Genomic DNA, 12,715 nt, shown 5'->3' on the forward strand with positions numbered 1-12,715 from the left:
TAATTTCCGGACGTATCACCGAGAAGACACACGTTGACACGCTGACAGAAATTAACCCATCCAAGACCAACCTAAACTATGCAAACAGTTTAAACATAATTTGACTTTTTTGGACGCAACAACATCACGCTGAAAACATGTTATTATATTTTTTCCCGAAATCTCTATTTGAGCTATCCCGACGGCGTGACGAACATGGCACATTTAAATTGATCTCCGAGATGGCTGGCCACTTTGTATCTAACTTAAGATGGCCACGCTCTCTGTACGTGCCTGGGAGCTGATTGTCAGCCCAGCTCTTCTGTGTTTAAGTTCAGACCCAGCCAAGCCACGCCCACACTCCAACCCCTGGAGAGGGCAGAGTCCTGAGCAGCTGTAAAATAATATCGGGAGCGCGGACGTCCAGCAACTTGACGGTAGGGATGGAGGAGCGGAGGAACGAATAGGCAGAGAGACGCACCTTCCCGGCAGCAGGTGAGTGTTAGCACGCGCATACTAACGCAATCCGAATTATGAGCATCTTGGGGAATTAATGTATATAAACCTGACTCGTGCCTCTCAACTTTCATGAGCAGCAAAAAGAGGGGGATGTCAGCCGCAAGCCGTGCATTTTAAACAAAATTTGGTCAGTAGCAGCCGGGTGCCCAGCGCTTTAAAAAGTCAATCACTCAAGAAGTAAACAAAAACAAAAAAAAAGTCCAAATACAACTTGACCTGTGGGGCATAGACCTCCTGTTAATAAATGTTTTGAAAAATATGCACGCAGAATACCAAAACAGAACTTGATGTGAATAATTAATTGGCTGTATGCGAAACAACGTGCTAAGTCGTGTCTTTAATCTTACTGGATTTCTAGACGTACTTCCTCTTTAATTGCGAACAAAATATGCTTTCATCTGCCCAAACTCTACAATCGAAGTGCTTCTGAAAAATGTAGACACTGCTATATTAAAATATTGTAACGTAACAGGAGACTGGCAAGCGTCCCATGTCCATGCGTGATGTACTGCTCCAGTCCATTAAAAAAAAAAAAAATCTGGTACTTGTAGTCTAGTTTACTCAGTCCTATAAAAAGAAGTGGGGCACTTTGGCCCGTATTTAAGTGACATCATGGCGAGTAACATCACAGAGCGTGACATCATAGTATGTGACATCGCACCTGGCATCACAACCCCTGACCTCACAGGAGTTACATCACAAGAAGTGACATCAGATTTTAAGACCTTCACACATGTTTAGTAGGTCTAGCATGACTACATTTCAGCTCAATACAATATTTAACACATTAGATTTTGCTTTGTGGTTGTGCCAAAAAGCCCTGACACAAAATCTGGGCCTCAACGTATAGGTTTGGTTTTTAAAACCATGCAACAAAGAAATTGCTAACAAGGAGAAACATGCCAGTACATCTGTTCGGCTTAATTGGTTACAATGTCTGCATTTTAAAATATCTTATGGGGTTAAGGCACTTGCTGCAGAGATCCTTGTTTGCCCAGTAAATCTCAGGGAATAATAATAATGGTAAAATCACTCTGGAGATTAATTTTTTTTGCTGGAGTGATGTGTGTTTTGGCTAGCCCCTGGATTGTTTTGATTGTTTTAGCACCTTGAGACACTCACGGGTGATTTGCCACACTTTATACGTTTTTGATTGATTGAATCCCAGATCTGAATCAAAGTAGCATAGAGGGTTAATATTTTTACTTTATGCAAATGGGTAAGTGGGTTACTGCTTTTAACACAGATCCTTTTATTACTTGCAGTTCATAAATTGTAATCCTAGTATAGCAGAGTGAGCTATGAAGGGCATGTGACTCCTACACCTTGTGACCCTCACTGTCTTATGTAACACATCCTGTCCATTGATTTACACACTTATGATTTATTGTCAATGTATAATGTGTACTTTTGATGTTAAGCGCTCTGACACCCTGCACTGGGATGAGTAGCGCTATAAGATAAATACATTAGTGGTGTTTAAATTGGTATTTGTGTAAATGCTGGGACAGGCCAAGACAACTGACAGTCTTACACCGCATGCATATCTCTTATATACAGTGACAAAAGATGACTTGTGAAGTATTAACAAGGCTGTGTGCCTCTGTTTCCCCTCCATTGCATTTGCATCTAGGTGTGAGGCTCCAGATAGCTCCCAGCCAGGCTACTCCAACGAAAGGAGGCCTGCTGGCCCCTTAAATTCAGCCTTTGTTTTGGGCTTAGCTGAAAATTCAAAAAACAAATCCCCCCTTACCTGCGCATTGCTGGTTGAAACGCTAGCGGGCAGCGTGTTGGCACTGCTGAATGTGGCCCTGGGTCTGAAAATGACACCGGGACATGTTTAGCATATTTCTGTAGGACTCAACTGCTTGGCAGGATAGACAGTGTCCATCCTTTGAAAAGAGTGGGTAGACACAGTGCTTGAAAAGTGCAGGTGCTCACTATTCAGAGTACCTGTTTGCTCCTGAGAAGTGCCCGTACTCTCCCATTAAATGTATTACAGCAGTGCTGAGAAGTGCGGGTACTCTCCCTGTCAAATGAAAGGAGTGCAGATACTCAGTATCGGACAGTACCTGGCCATTTAAAGCACTGACTTCAAGTTCAAGACAAAACTTGGACTGAAGCAGTACATTATAAATGGACCTGGGAAGCTTGTCAGCTATATGAAGTTGTTGTAAGTGTTGAGTGTCTAATTCTCCTAAATGAGAAATAGTCACTGAACACCATGAGAATTCATATATGAGCTAGCCCAACCCCTAAGGAGTGTCACCAGAATTTTCCACAAAACACAAAAGGCCGTCAAACAAACGAGGCGTTAAAGGTTGGATGAGGTTCGGTTCGGACCAGCAACGTACACCAAAGCTATGCGAAGTTTGTTTCCCCTACACAGTGATTTGGTGATTGTACTCTCAAGGGTGCTAGTTGGGTGTTTCACGGGTTTTATAGCCAATGGAATCCGTGCAAGTGTTTTTTACGGGGGGATAAGTAAGAGGCCACAGATAAAAGTAGTGGGGCACCTATAATGGGCAGTCATGAAGTCTGCACATACACAAACACATGCAAACTAATGTAAACATTTTAAGCAGACTATGATTTATTCATTGCTTAGGTCTGTGGTAGGGGTAGTGGTCTACAGAGTGTGTTAATGACTCCAGTTCTCCTCTTCACACCACTTTCTTCTGCATTCTAGGTTAGACACATATGCTCTTTTTGCCACCCATCATTTGCATTAAACACAGATCATCTCTTTAGTGCCCTCTTTTCACCCTCTTTTGCAGATGCTTCCTTGCATCTCCTTAATTCCCCAGACACAATGCACCCTTACCTGTAAGTCCTACCTTTTCGTTAACTTTTGCAGTGTCACTATTTCGACAGCTCTATACCTCTTTCACATAGGATTACATTTACAGTTGGCACACCTGACAAGTGCTCTATGTGCTCTGCAGAGAGGCCAAATAATGGTTGTATGACAGAGGCATGCATTGCTAAACCACGCGTGCCTCTACAATGCTGCCCGATCAATGCATGTGTCTTTAACCACGCATTCCTTTACAACGCATTCCTTTACCACGCATGCCTTTACCACGCAATTTTGTGGTAAAGGCATGATTGGTAAAGAGATATGTGTAGTAAAGGTGACAACCCTGCCCCTCCACCTGAGCCCTAAAAACAACCCGACCCCCGCCTTGAGCACTAAGACAACTTGGACCCCCCATGAACCCTATAAACAACCATAGCCCTAAAAACGACATCAACCCCCTCAAAACCCTGCCCCATTTACCAGACAATGTCTGATCCTTCCTCTTCCTGTGCCCGCCCCTCCGCGTATCTAGACCGGCCACTGCCTTACCCCCACACATGCATGGTTAAGGCAAATGCGTGGTTAAGGCAAGTGTGGTTCCGCTTGCAGGGGAACGGCACGTGTGGCTCAGCCCACGTTGTATAGGCCATTTCCCCCAAAGTATCTTGGGACCAGTTTCAGGTACCACCCCATATCAACCAGGGTAGCTTGAATCTGGTGGCATAGCGAGCATGGGACCCACGTCTGGGCATACCTTTCTGGCTGGGGCAAAATTTTGGCGACATGTCACAGTAAGACTGGTGTAAGTCCTTTGGTGGGCACCCCCGTGTAGGGCAGAAGGGCTTGGGGAGCTGAACGAGATGTGGCACCAGTGAGAGGGTCCTGACGGAAGTCCAAGTCATTAAGGTTACTCTCCCTGGTGGACGAGAGAGGTGTGGGTACTGCTGGTACTGATCCCAGAGGGCTGTGAGTTTCCCTATGGCCAGCGTTTGGAACAAGTTGGGTGCTGGCGACTCTGCAACGCCACTTCTTCTGGAGACTTATTGGTAAGAGGGAGCTGCAGGGCCCATAGACGCTGCAGATGGCCAGCGTCCCGAGGAGCTTGGGAGGCTGCCCAGAGACCTTTCCTTGGCAAGTTTTTCGGTACGGAGTAGGGGCTCTGTTGCAGGTCCAATTCCCATCAGGGGTGTTCTTGAACAATAATGTCGAATTCAAACAGGGTCTTAGCTAGCGGGAAGAGGTGGATGGGCCTATAAGTGGTGCGGGTGGCCCTGGAAGGGTTGCAGGTGAAGAACGAGGGTGGTGAAAATAAGTCTGTACAGGTGGTGAAGCATAAAGCAGGAGCGGTAGACTTCAGGACAAGAGCCATGCGCAGGAAGGGCGTGGATCGTATTTGCATCGGGAAGTTGACAAAATAACAAGGAGAAAAGACAGCTGTCAACCCTGTGGAGCAGAGAGGGGCCAGGAAGTGATTATAATGATGAGTGGGTGGACGCCTGGGTGGGATGGGTGCTCGGCCAGTAGAAAGATAGTGATATCAAGATTTCGGGGGGGTTCATGGCGAGGGGGATTTCAAGAGGTTGCAGAAAGTATGGTGGTAATTGTGGGAGGTTTTTTGGCAGAAAATTTTAAAGGGGAAGCAGGAATCCACGGCACAGATGTGGGGAATATCAGTGATGTGATGCATGGGCATGACAACAGCGGGATCGAGTGTGGGACAGACTGTGGCAGTTGGTTCAGCAGGAGTGCAGGCTCTGACACATCACAAGTGCGGCAGAAGAGTAATAACATAGCAGAGGGTGTCCTGGTGGGTGACTCCGCGGTAGCAGCCACCATGGCAAAGGGGGGTGATGTGGTATTGTTGTATATGGGCATAGGGGTCCCCTTGGGGGGGGGGGGTCATTTGATGCAGATAACCAAGAAAAAGATTTGGGCGAACAAGTAATCGATTTGTTTAAATCTGCTCCATAGGGAGACGTGAGCAAAAAGGGCTCGAAAGCGGAGGAAAGGGAGCCGGCTATGAGGCCAAAGGTGCCCACTAACATTGATACCTGGACAGCGACATTCACTATTTTCACAAATATCTTGTTGTACACGAGACCTATAAGTCCTGTGCAAACGATATATACTGAAAGTGGGCTGCCTATTCCTTTTCAGATCTTTGAGTCCCCCCACTCAGAGCATGGTGTGCAGGGGAGGCAAGCAGCCCCACATGGGGGCCTGCTGGAATTTTTTTTTACTAAGTGAGCCTGTTGTAGGTATCCCTGAAAGTTTCGCCATGACTGTTCCAGGTGTGGCGCAGGCACTCTCTATTGCACTGCACATTGGGGGCAACCCGCGCCGGCAGGATGGGGCAGGAAGGATGGTAACATAGTGGTGGCTAAGGACGGATACTCCAGTTAAACTGGAGGCAATACTTCAGTGGTTGAAGAGATATCCTGACGGCATATCAGGGGATTTCGTGTTGCAGAGTTTCAGTTTTGGTTTTCGCATACTGTTAGAAATGGGGTTCTCTAGTTGACAGGAGTAGGTACCTTTGTCCAAATAGGAACCCTTGCTACTAGTCAGGATAAGGGGGATACACACTTTAGATAATGCTTGCTTACCCCCTGTGTAGCTTGGCACGAGCAGAAAGGCTTTTCCCAAAGGCAATGTGTAAAGTATTTGTACTCAAAACACATAGTAATGCAGTGAAAACACGACAAATAGACACCACACCATTAAAAAAAATATATATATCTTTATCTAAACTCAACAAGACCAAAATGACAAAACCCACCATACATGTATTAAGAATGACTTTAGAGCAGAGATTGCAAAAATAAGGCTCGTTGGAAACAAATAGTGGCACCTGGGGCTATTGTAACATCAGGACAGCAATAAATCCAAAGTACCGCGCCGACTGCAAGGAGCGCGGCGTTGGGCACAGAGTCACATGGACTCCCAAACAAACAGTACCTTGGAAACGAAGTCTATGATGATGTACGGCATCGTGGAGGTGAGGCGTCTGTGCCGAGGTCGAGGCCGGCTCCCGGGCTGCCACGGGGGAGGCGAGGCATCGTTTCCGCGAGGAGGGGACGTGTCCAGGACAGGGGAAGTCGGTTACGTTGGCAGTGAGGCGCCAGTTCCAGTTACGGTGCAAAGTCAACAAGTTCATGGAGTCACCCTCGGAGGTTATCGGCGCCGCGATGATAGGATGCAGGCACTAGCGATGACTTAGTCGGTGCAAGTGCTGGCATCGGGAAATGCCAATAACTTCAGTAGTTGAGGGGTGTCTAAGCTGCGGTGCAGGCCGGGCAGTGCATCGTGCACTTCATGAGCGGTGCCCCTTGCCTCGGTGCAGGTCACGGCATCACAGCGGCATCGCTAACGGCGTCGGAGACCGGTTTTCTTACTCATCTTAGGTTTCTTCTATCTAACAACAGCAGAAACAACCTGCAGAGGCCCCAAACTGGAATAGGCGCCTCCTGGCATATCTGAACTCTCAGCAATAGAGTTCAGGGGAGCTGGGGGTGAAGTCTTTGTGTCCTTGAGGCTTCAGAACAGTAGATCAGCACACACAGACCCTTGGAGATTCTTCTTCAAGCAGGTTCACAGCAAAGTTCCAGTCTTTGTCCTTTCCTTGGCAGAAACAGCAACTGCAGGCCAACCCCACACAGCACACAGCATAGGGGAAGACCTTCTCCTTGGTAAAGTTTCCTCTTGAGTCCAGAAGTGATCCAAAGATCTGGGGTTTAAGGTCCACTACTTATACCCCATTTTGTCTTTGTTCTCTTTGTGCAAGGGTCTCTGAGTCCAGTCCAAACCAGTTCTGTCCTCACTGATGCAGTATGACCACAGGGGATGAAGACTGCATTGTGCAGGGGAGACAGGCCCTATTCTGGTGCAAGGAAAACTCCTCCCACTACTCTAAATGCAGCCAAGGTCTATTCAGCTCAGCTCTGTGTCACCCAGGAAGGGCCAGGCACACCTCAACCCCCCTGTGGCTGTCTACAATGAATGCACATTCCCAGCCCCTGTCGCTCCAAAACCAGACAGTCAATCCACAAACAGGCAGAGACACACAGAATGGTTAAACAAGAAAAGGCCTAATTTCTAAAAGTATGTAGAAAAACAAGGAGGAGTGAAGCTAAATTGGGGCAACGCTCTGCTTCCCTTAAACCTAATCAGTACACAGGAGAGGGAAAGCCTCACCACTGATGAACTCCTAATGTTAAAAGAGGTCAAATTAACTGGTAGCTATATATATATATATATATATATATCTATGTGGAAAGGAATCTGCACCCACATGAATCGGTGCGACCCTTGCATCACATGGATATTTTAATAGGATCCTCACCCACTAGTACCACCAGTGGCATGCTTCATCATTGGATCCTCACCCATTGCACCTAGTGTGAGTGGGTGGGCTCAACGTGTTTTGTAAGCGGAGCTCTTAAAAAAAGCCTTCAGGATCCTAATTCTTGTTTATCAATAAGGTCCTTTAGCTGGGATAAAAACAGTGTGATGTTCTGTGAGTACAATCTATACATCTATACCTCAGTAATGTCGACATGTTTCAGCCTGTTGCAAGTGCCACAAAGGGACAGCAGGCTTTCTTCAGGACCAACTCAATCTGTAGATTTTCTACAGATTGTGTTAAATACCAACTCCTAATGCTGGTTTACACAGTACGCTTAATATGAAGCATGCAGTCATACAGACCACGTAGGACATTTTCCCCTCTAGTGGTCTATGACTCCTAAAAATTCAGGCTCCATGAAGTAGTGGGGATCAGGCGATCCCTGTCGTCACACTTACACCAAGGGACATCGTCCATCCTTGCACCTATTCAGTTCCCCCCACTCCTCTGACGTAGGTGGGTGCACTTGCCAGGTGGACATGGCAGTTTAAAGCTGTGCACAGACACTGCAGTGGCAGGTATAAGATATATTTTCAGGGCTACTCATGTGGGTGGCACAATCAGTGCTGTAGGCCCACTAGTAGCATTTTATTTGCAGGCTCTGGCACCCTTAGTTTAGTCTACTAGGGGCCTACCAGTAAATCAAATATGCCAATCCGTGAGAACCAATCATGTTCATAGTTTACAAAGAGAGCATATGCACTTTAGCACTGACTAGCAGTGGTAAGGTGCCTAGAGTCCTAAAGCCAACAAAAAGATACAGCAAAACGTGGAGGTGAAAAGCAAAAAGGTTGGGGGGAAGAGCACCTTAAGGGTCCCGCATCGTATTGCAGGTGGAGGCTCTCACCACTGAGCCTGGTGTCCCTGGGTTGCTGTTCACAAAAGGAGTCGCCGGACGGGACTGCAGGTCCCAGGAGCCCTTGAACTGCAGAGCGCCGCAGCTGTGTAGCGGCCCGCCTTCCCGCCATCCCGCCCACTAACGGAATAAAACACCTCGCGGAACCCGCTGGCGCGGGTCCCGCATCGTATTGCAGGTGGAGGCTCTCACCACTGAGTCTGGTGTCCCTGGGTTGCTGTTTACAAAAGGAGTCGCCGGACGGGACTGCAGGTCCCAGGAGCCCTTGAACTGCAGAGCGCCGCAGCTGTGAAGCGGCCCGCCTTCCCGCCATCCCGCCCACTAACGGAATAAAACACCTCGCGGAACCCGCTGGCGCGGGTCCCGCATCGTATTGCAGGTGGAGGCTCTCACCACTGAGCCTGGTGTCCCTGGGTTGCTGTTCACAAAAGGAGTCGCCGGACGGGACTGCAGGTCCCAGGAGCCCTTGAACTGCAGAGCGCCGCAGCTGTGTAGCGGCCCGCCTTCCCGCCATCCCGCCCACTAACGGAATAAACGGACCACCCCTATTTCCTATTGGCTGTTGACTTGGCCAAATAGTACCAGTACCAGCGGAGCGGGACGCGACGCGGGACGCCCTGGATGAAGCCCGGACAAAGGGCGGACAGTCTGAGACAGTCCGGGACAGGAGGGGGCAGGTGGGACCAGCAGACCGGGCTATTGATAATCGTGTTATTTAATTCACCATTTCTCATTCTTATGTGTGTATTGATTGCCTAGTCATTGTTGGTTACCGTTTAATGCCCCTAGGTGTTCGGAGGTCGTATGTGATAATCCATTTGGGAAACACTGGTATATTGTCGTTTGGTGTTTACAAGGAGAAATTGTAGGGGGTGTGGGACCCTGATTTGCTAATTATGCCTAAAGCCAAGACAGCAGCCTCGACCACAACCATGGATAATTACCTGGTTAAGATGGTCGATAAAATTAATCAGGAACGTAGGAAATCTTTAGGTCGCCCAGGGTCACAGTGTTTGTTGTCCCCCCCGCCTAATTGCTTGGCCTCCGAGCCCTCCCCTGTTCAGGATCTTAATACTCCCTTATTACCCACTGATTGTTTAACTGAGGGAGTTGTAACTGATATCATTAGTTTGGAAAGTGATACTCCTGAGTCCATGAATGACCCTGAACCAGACCAAGCTATTATACCTGATGTACCTATCCCCAGCCAGTCTGTATCCAGACGCCAAAAATTAACACGCACCTGTAGGAACACCAGCAAACCTATACAGTCTAAGCGAGGAGGGAATCGCCATGCTAACAAAAAGGACACCCCCCCGCAGATAAATCTCCCAGCTCAATCTGCGTTAACGGAAGGAGCTAAGGTCATTTTAGATAAAGAACAGCTGGATCTTATAACCCAGGCTATAGTTGCCAAGTTTGACATATTTGTTAAACCTTTATTGACCAAACTTTCCACTCTTGCCGACGAAGTAGTCAGATTGGGAGGCATCTTGGATTCTTTTATTAAGGCTAGACCAGCCCCAAACAACATTGCTGGTACACAGGTGCCAGAGGAGACTTCTTTAACTACATCTAATATAGTCCCAATGACGGTTGAGAATAGTAGTTCTGAATGCAGACCTGGGTGTGCCCTTGGAAAGACCGATGCGGTTCTCAATGTACCATATCAGCGGCAAGACACCACTAAACCATCCTCCGGTTCAGTACCGGGGGAATCGTTGGGCCATAATGTAAACACCCCTAACTCCAGAAACCCTCAACCGGACCTGCCACCAACGTGCGCACCATTTGTAGCAGTTCTTATGAATGTCCCCCCTGTTAAGAGGTTTGATAGCAACCCTGCTAGTGTAGAATCACACTCATCATTAAAGAACAAAACTGTGGACTGGCTCCACCGACAGTGTGATTTTCCTGTAGCACTATCTAGGGATATACTTAGTACCAGGAGAACTAATTGGGTCTGTAAATCCCGTAAGACCTGCGAAGGTGACTGTATAGTCATTAACTTCCGTAACCCCCAACTTACCTCCACAGTTTTAATTAAAGCCGCTTCTCTCCCTGCGAGTGAACATGGTATATCTTTGCGGCCGCTTGGGTACTTCTATAGAGATTTTGCAACCCAACCTGTTATTCAATCTGTTGATGAGCGCCATTGGTATAGGCCTAGAGTTCAGGATTTGTGTGCTACTCCCACTATCCCTACGTTTAATAGATTCCAGCCATTAAGTGGGCTTGATTACAATGATTGACTGGAGCCGACCATAGAAGGTGTCAGGTCGGAGGACTTGGACCCGAGCAAAGTGAGCTTTAACACGGCCCCTAGGATATCAACAACTATTACTAACAATATTGGTGTAAGCCAACCAGACTCTACTGTGGCATGCGACCACGAAAGTCTGGTTAACGTGAGAGGGGATTGGTTTTTGTTGAATCCTTCCACCTGCTTAGTTAACCCTGGTTCATGTGTCATAGCTTGTTGGAATGTTGCGGGACTTTCCCACAAGGATGAATGCTTAGGTTGGTTCGATTTTATTAATCTTTTTAATATCTTATGTTTCCAGGAAACCTGGAGTTTGGTCCCCATTAATTATAACGGGTTTGTCTCATATCAAATACCAGCAGTGGCTTCGAACTCAGGAAGAGCCAAGGGTGGCCTCCTGACACTGATTTCTGTTGACGCTCCGTTCGTAGTAAAGAAACATGTCCCGGTGGGGGACCATTCCCAGATCCTTTGGCTTTGTAAGGAGCAGGATAGGAATATCCTTTTAATCAATTTTTATAATAATGTTTTTGATAAATCTAGGCAACGGATAGCTTTTGCTTTGGAGGAAGCTTTGGTTAAAATTGTTACAGGAAATGAAATCGCTTTTGATTTTATCTGGTTGGGAGATTTTAATATCTCTACCTGTATGTCCTCTGCCCATAGGGTCTGTGGTTTCTTAAGCTCACGAGGTGAGGGAGTCGCCCATTTTCCCCATAACCCATACGGGGATTCATTAAATAAAATCTTGATGACATATGATATGGAGATCATGGGGAACGCGAGGGGTGCACTTGATGAAATTGTCCCCACCTTCACGGGCAGAAATGCTAACTCTGTCATTGATTTTATTTGTACTTCCTCTAGCCTTATTCCATGGTGTTCTGCCCCCTTGGTAGTAGATAATTTGATTAGTGACCACAACTGCCTGACCATGGAGAGGGTTTTTTGGAAAACTAATATAGGACCCAAACCAAGTATTGTGGATAACATTGAACCACATAGACCCAATGGATTTAGAATTAGGTGGAAGGGGGAGAAGGCAGACCTTTTGTCTAGTTCCATTATTAAGAACTGCTCCAAAGAAATTGAAACTATCTTAGCGAGTGAAGAACCGACAGCTGTAATTTTGAATACATTTGTCGATATCAATCACTCTATAGAAGCAGTATTCACCAAACATTTTAAGGGCGATTCAAATCGGCAAAGGGGGTGGTTTGATCATGCCTGCACTGCTGCCCTTAAGAGCCTTAAAGTGGCATTGGCAGTAAAACAGAGGGACATTAATTTTATCAGGCATCTTAGGGCTACCTACAAGCCAGCAGTATCAGAAAGAAAGGCAGAACTTAAACGAGAGGCCTGGGATAAGTTAGACCGGGCCGCCGAAACCTCTGATTCCTCGCTATTTTGGGCCACTGTCAACAGCCCATTTTTAAGGGACGAGGTTACGCCTGTTCTGTCAGCTAACGTTAGCGTGGGAAGCTGGGTTTCACACTTTTCCCTGATTTTTGATTCTGATAAACATATGGACAATGGAGGTGGGGTCTGGCCAATTCTTCCCCTAGATATCACACCTATCGAGGTTAAGAAATGTATTATTGCAAGTAAAGGTGGGAAGGCTCAGGGACCAGATGGTGTGCCGGTGGATATTTATAAAAAAGAACCTGAAATCTGGGGCCCGTTATTGACTAAAGTATTTAATACTGCTGTGAGACATGGTGCACCGCCCACCTGGGAGGAATCTATCATTATCCCCATCTATAAGAAGGGGGAGAAGGGTGATGCTAAGAACTATCGGCCCATCTCCCTTCTTGATTCGTCCGTGAAAATTATGAGCCGGGTGCTCCTTGTCAGACTTGAAGAATGGGCAGAAAATAATAACATCCTAGCCAA

The 12,715-nt window shown here is 47.0% G+C and overlaps 1 protein-coding gene across 1 annotated transcript in view; it reads left to right on the forward strand.

The window, feature by feature from the left end:
• The first annotated feature begins 347 nt into the window (after positions 1 to 347).
• Positions 348 to 12,715, forward strand: part of LOC146782609 (uncharacterized) — a 114,206-nt gene continuing 101,838 nt past the window's right edge. The window contains exon 1 of the mRNA XM_085639961.1: positions 348 to 474. The gene's annotated coding sequence lies outside the window, so the exon portion shown is untranslated. The remainder of the gene's footprint in view (positions 475 to 12,715) is intronic.

Source organism: Triturus cristatus, chromosome 12 (genome assembly GCF_964204655.1).
Source record: "Triturus cristatus chromosome 12, aTriCri1.1, whole genome shotgun sequence".
Lineage (NCBI taxonomy): Eukaryota > Metazoa > Chordata > Amphibia > Caudata > Salamandridae > Triturus > Triturus cristatus.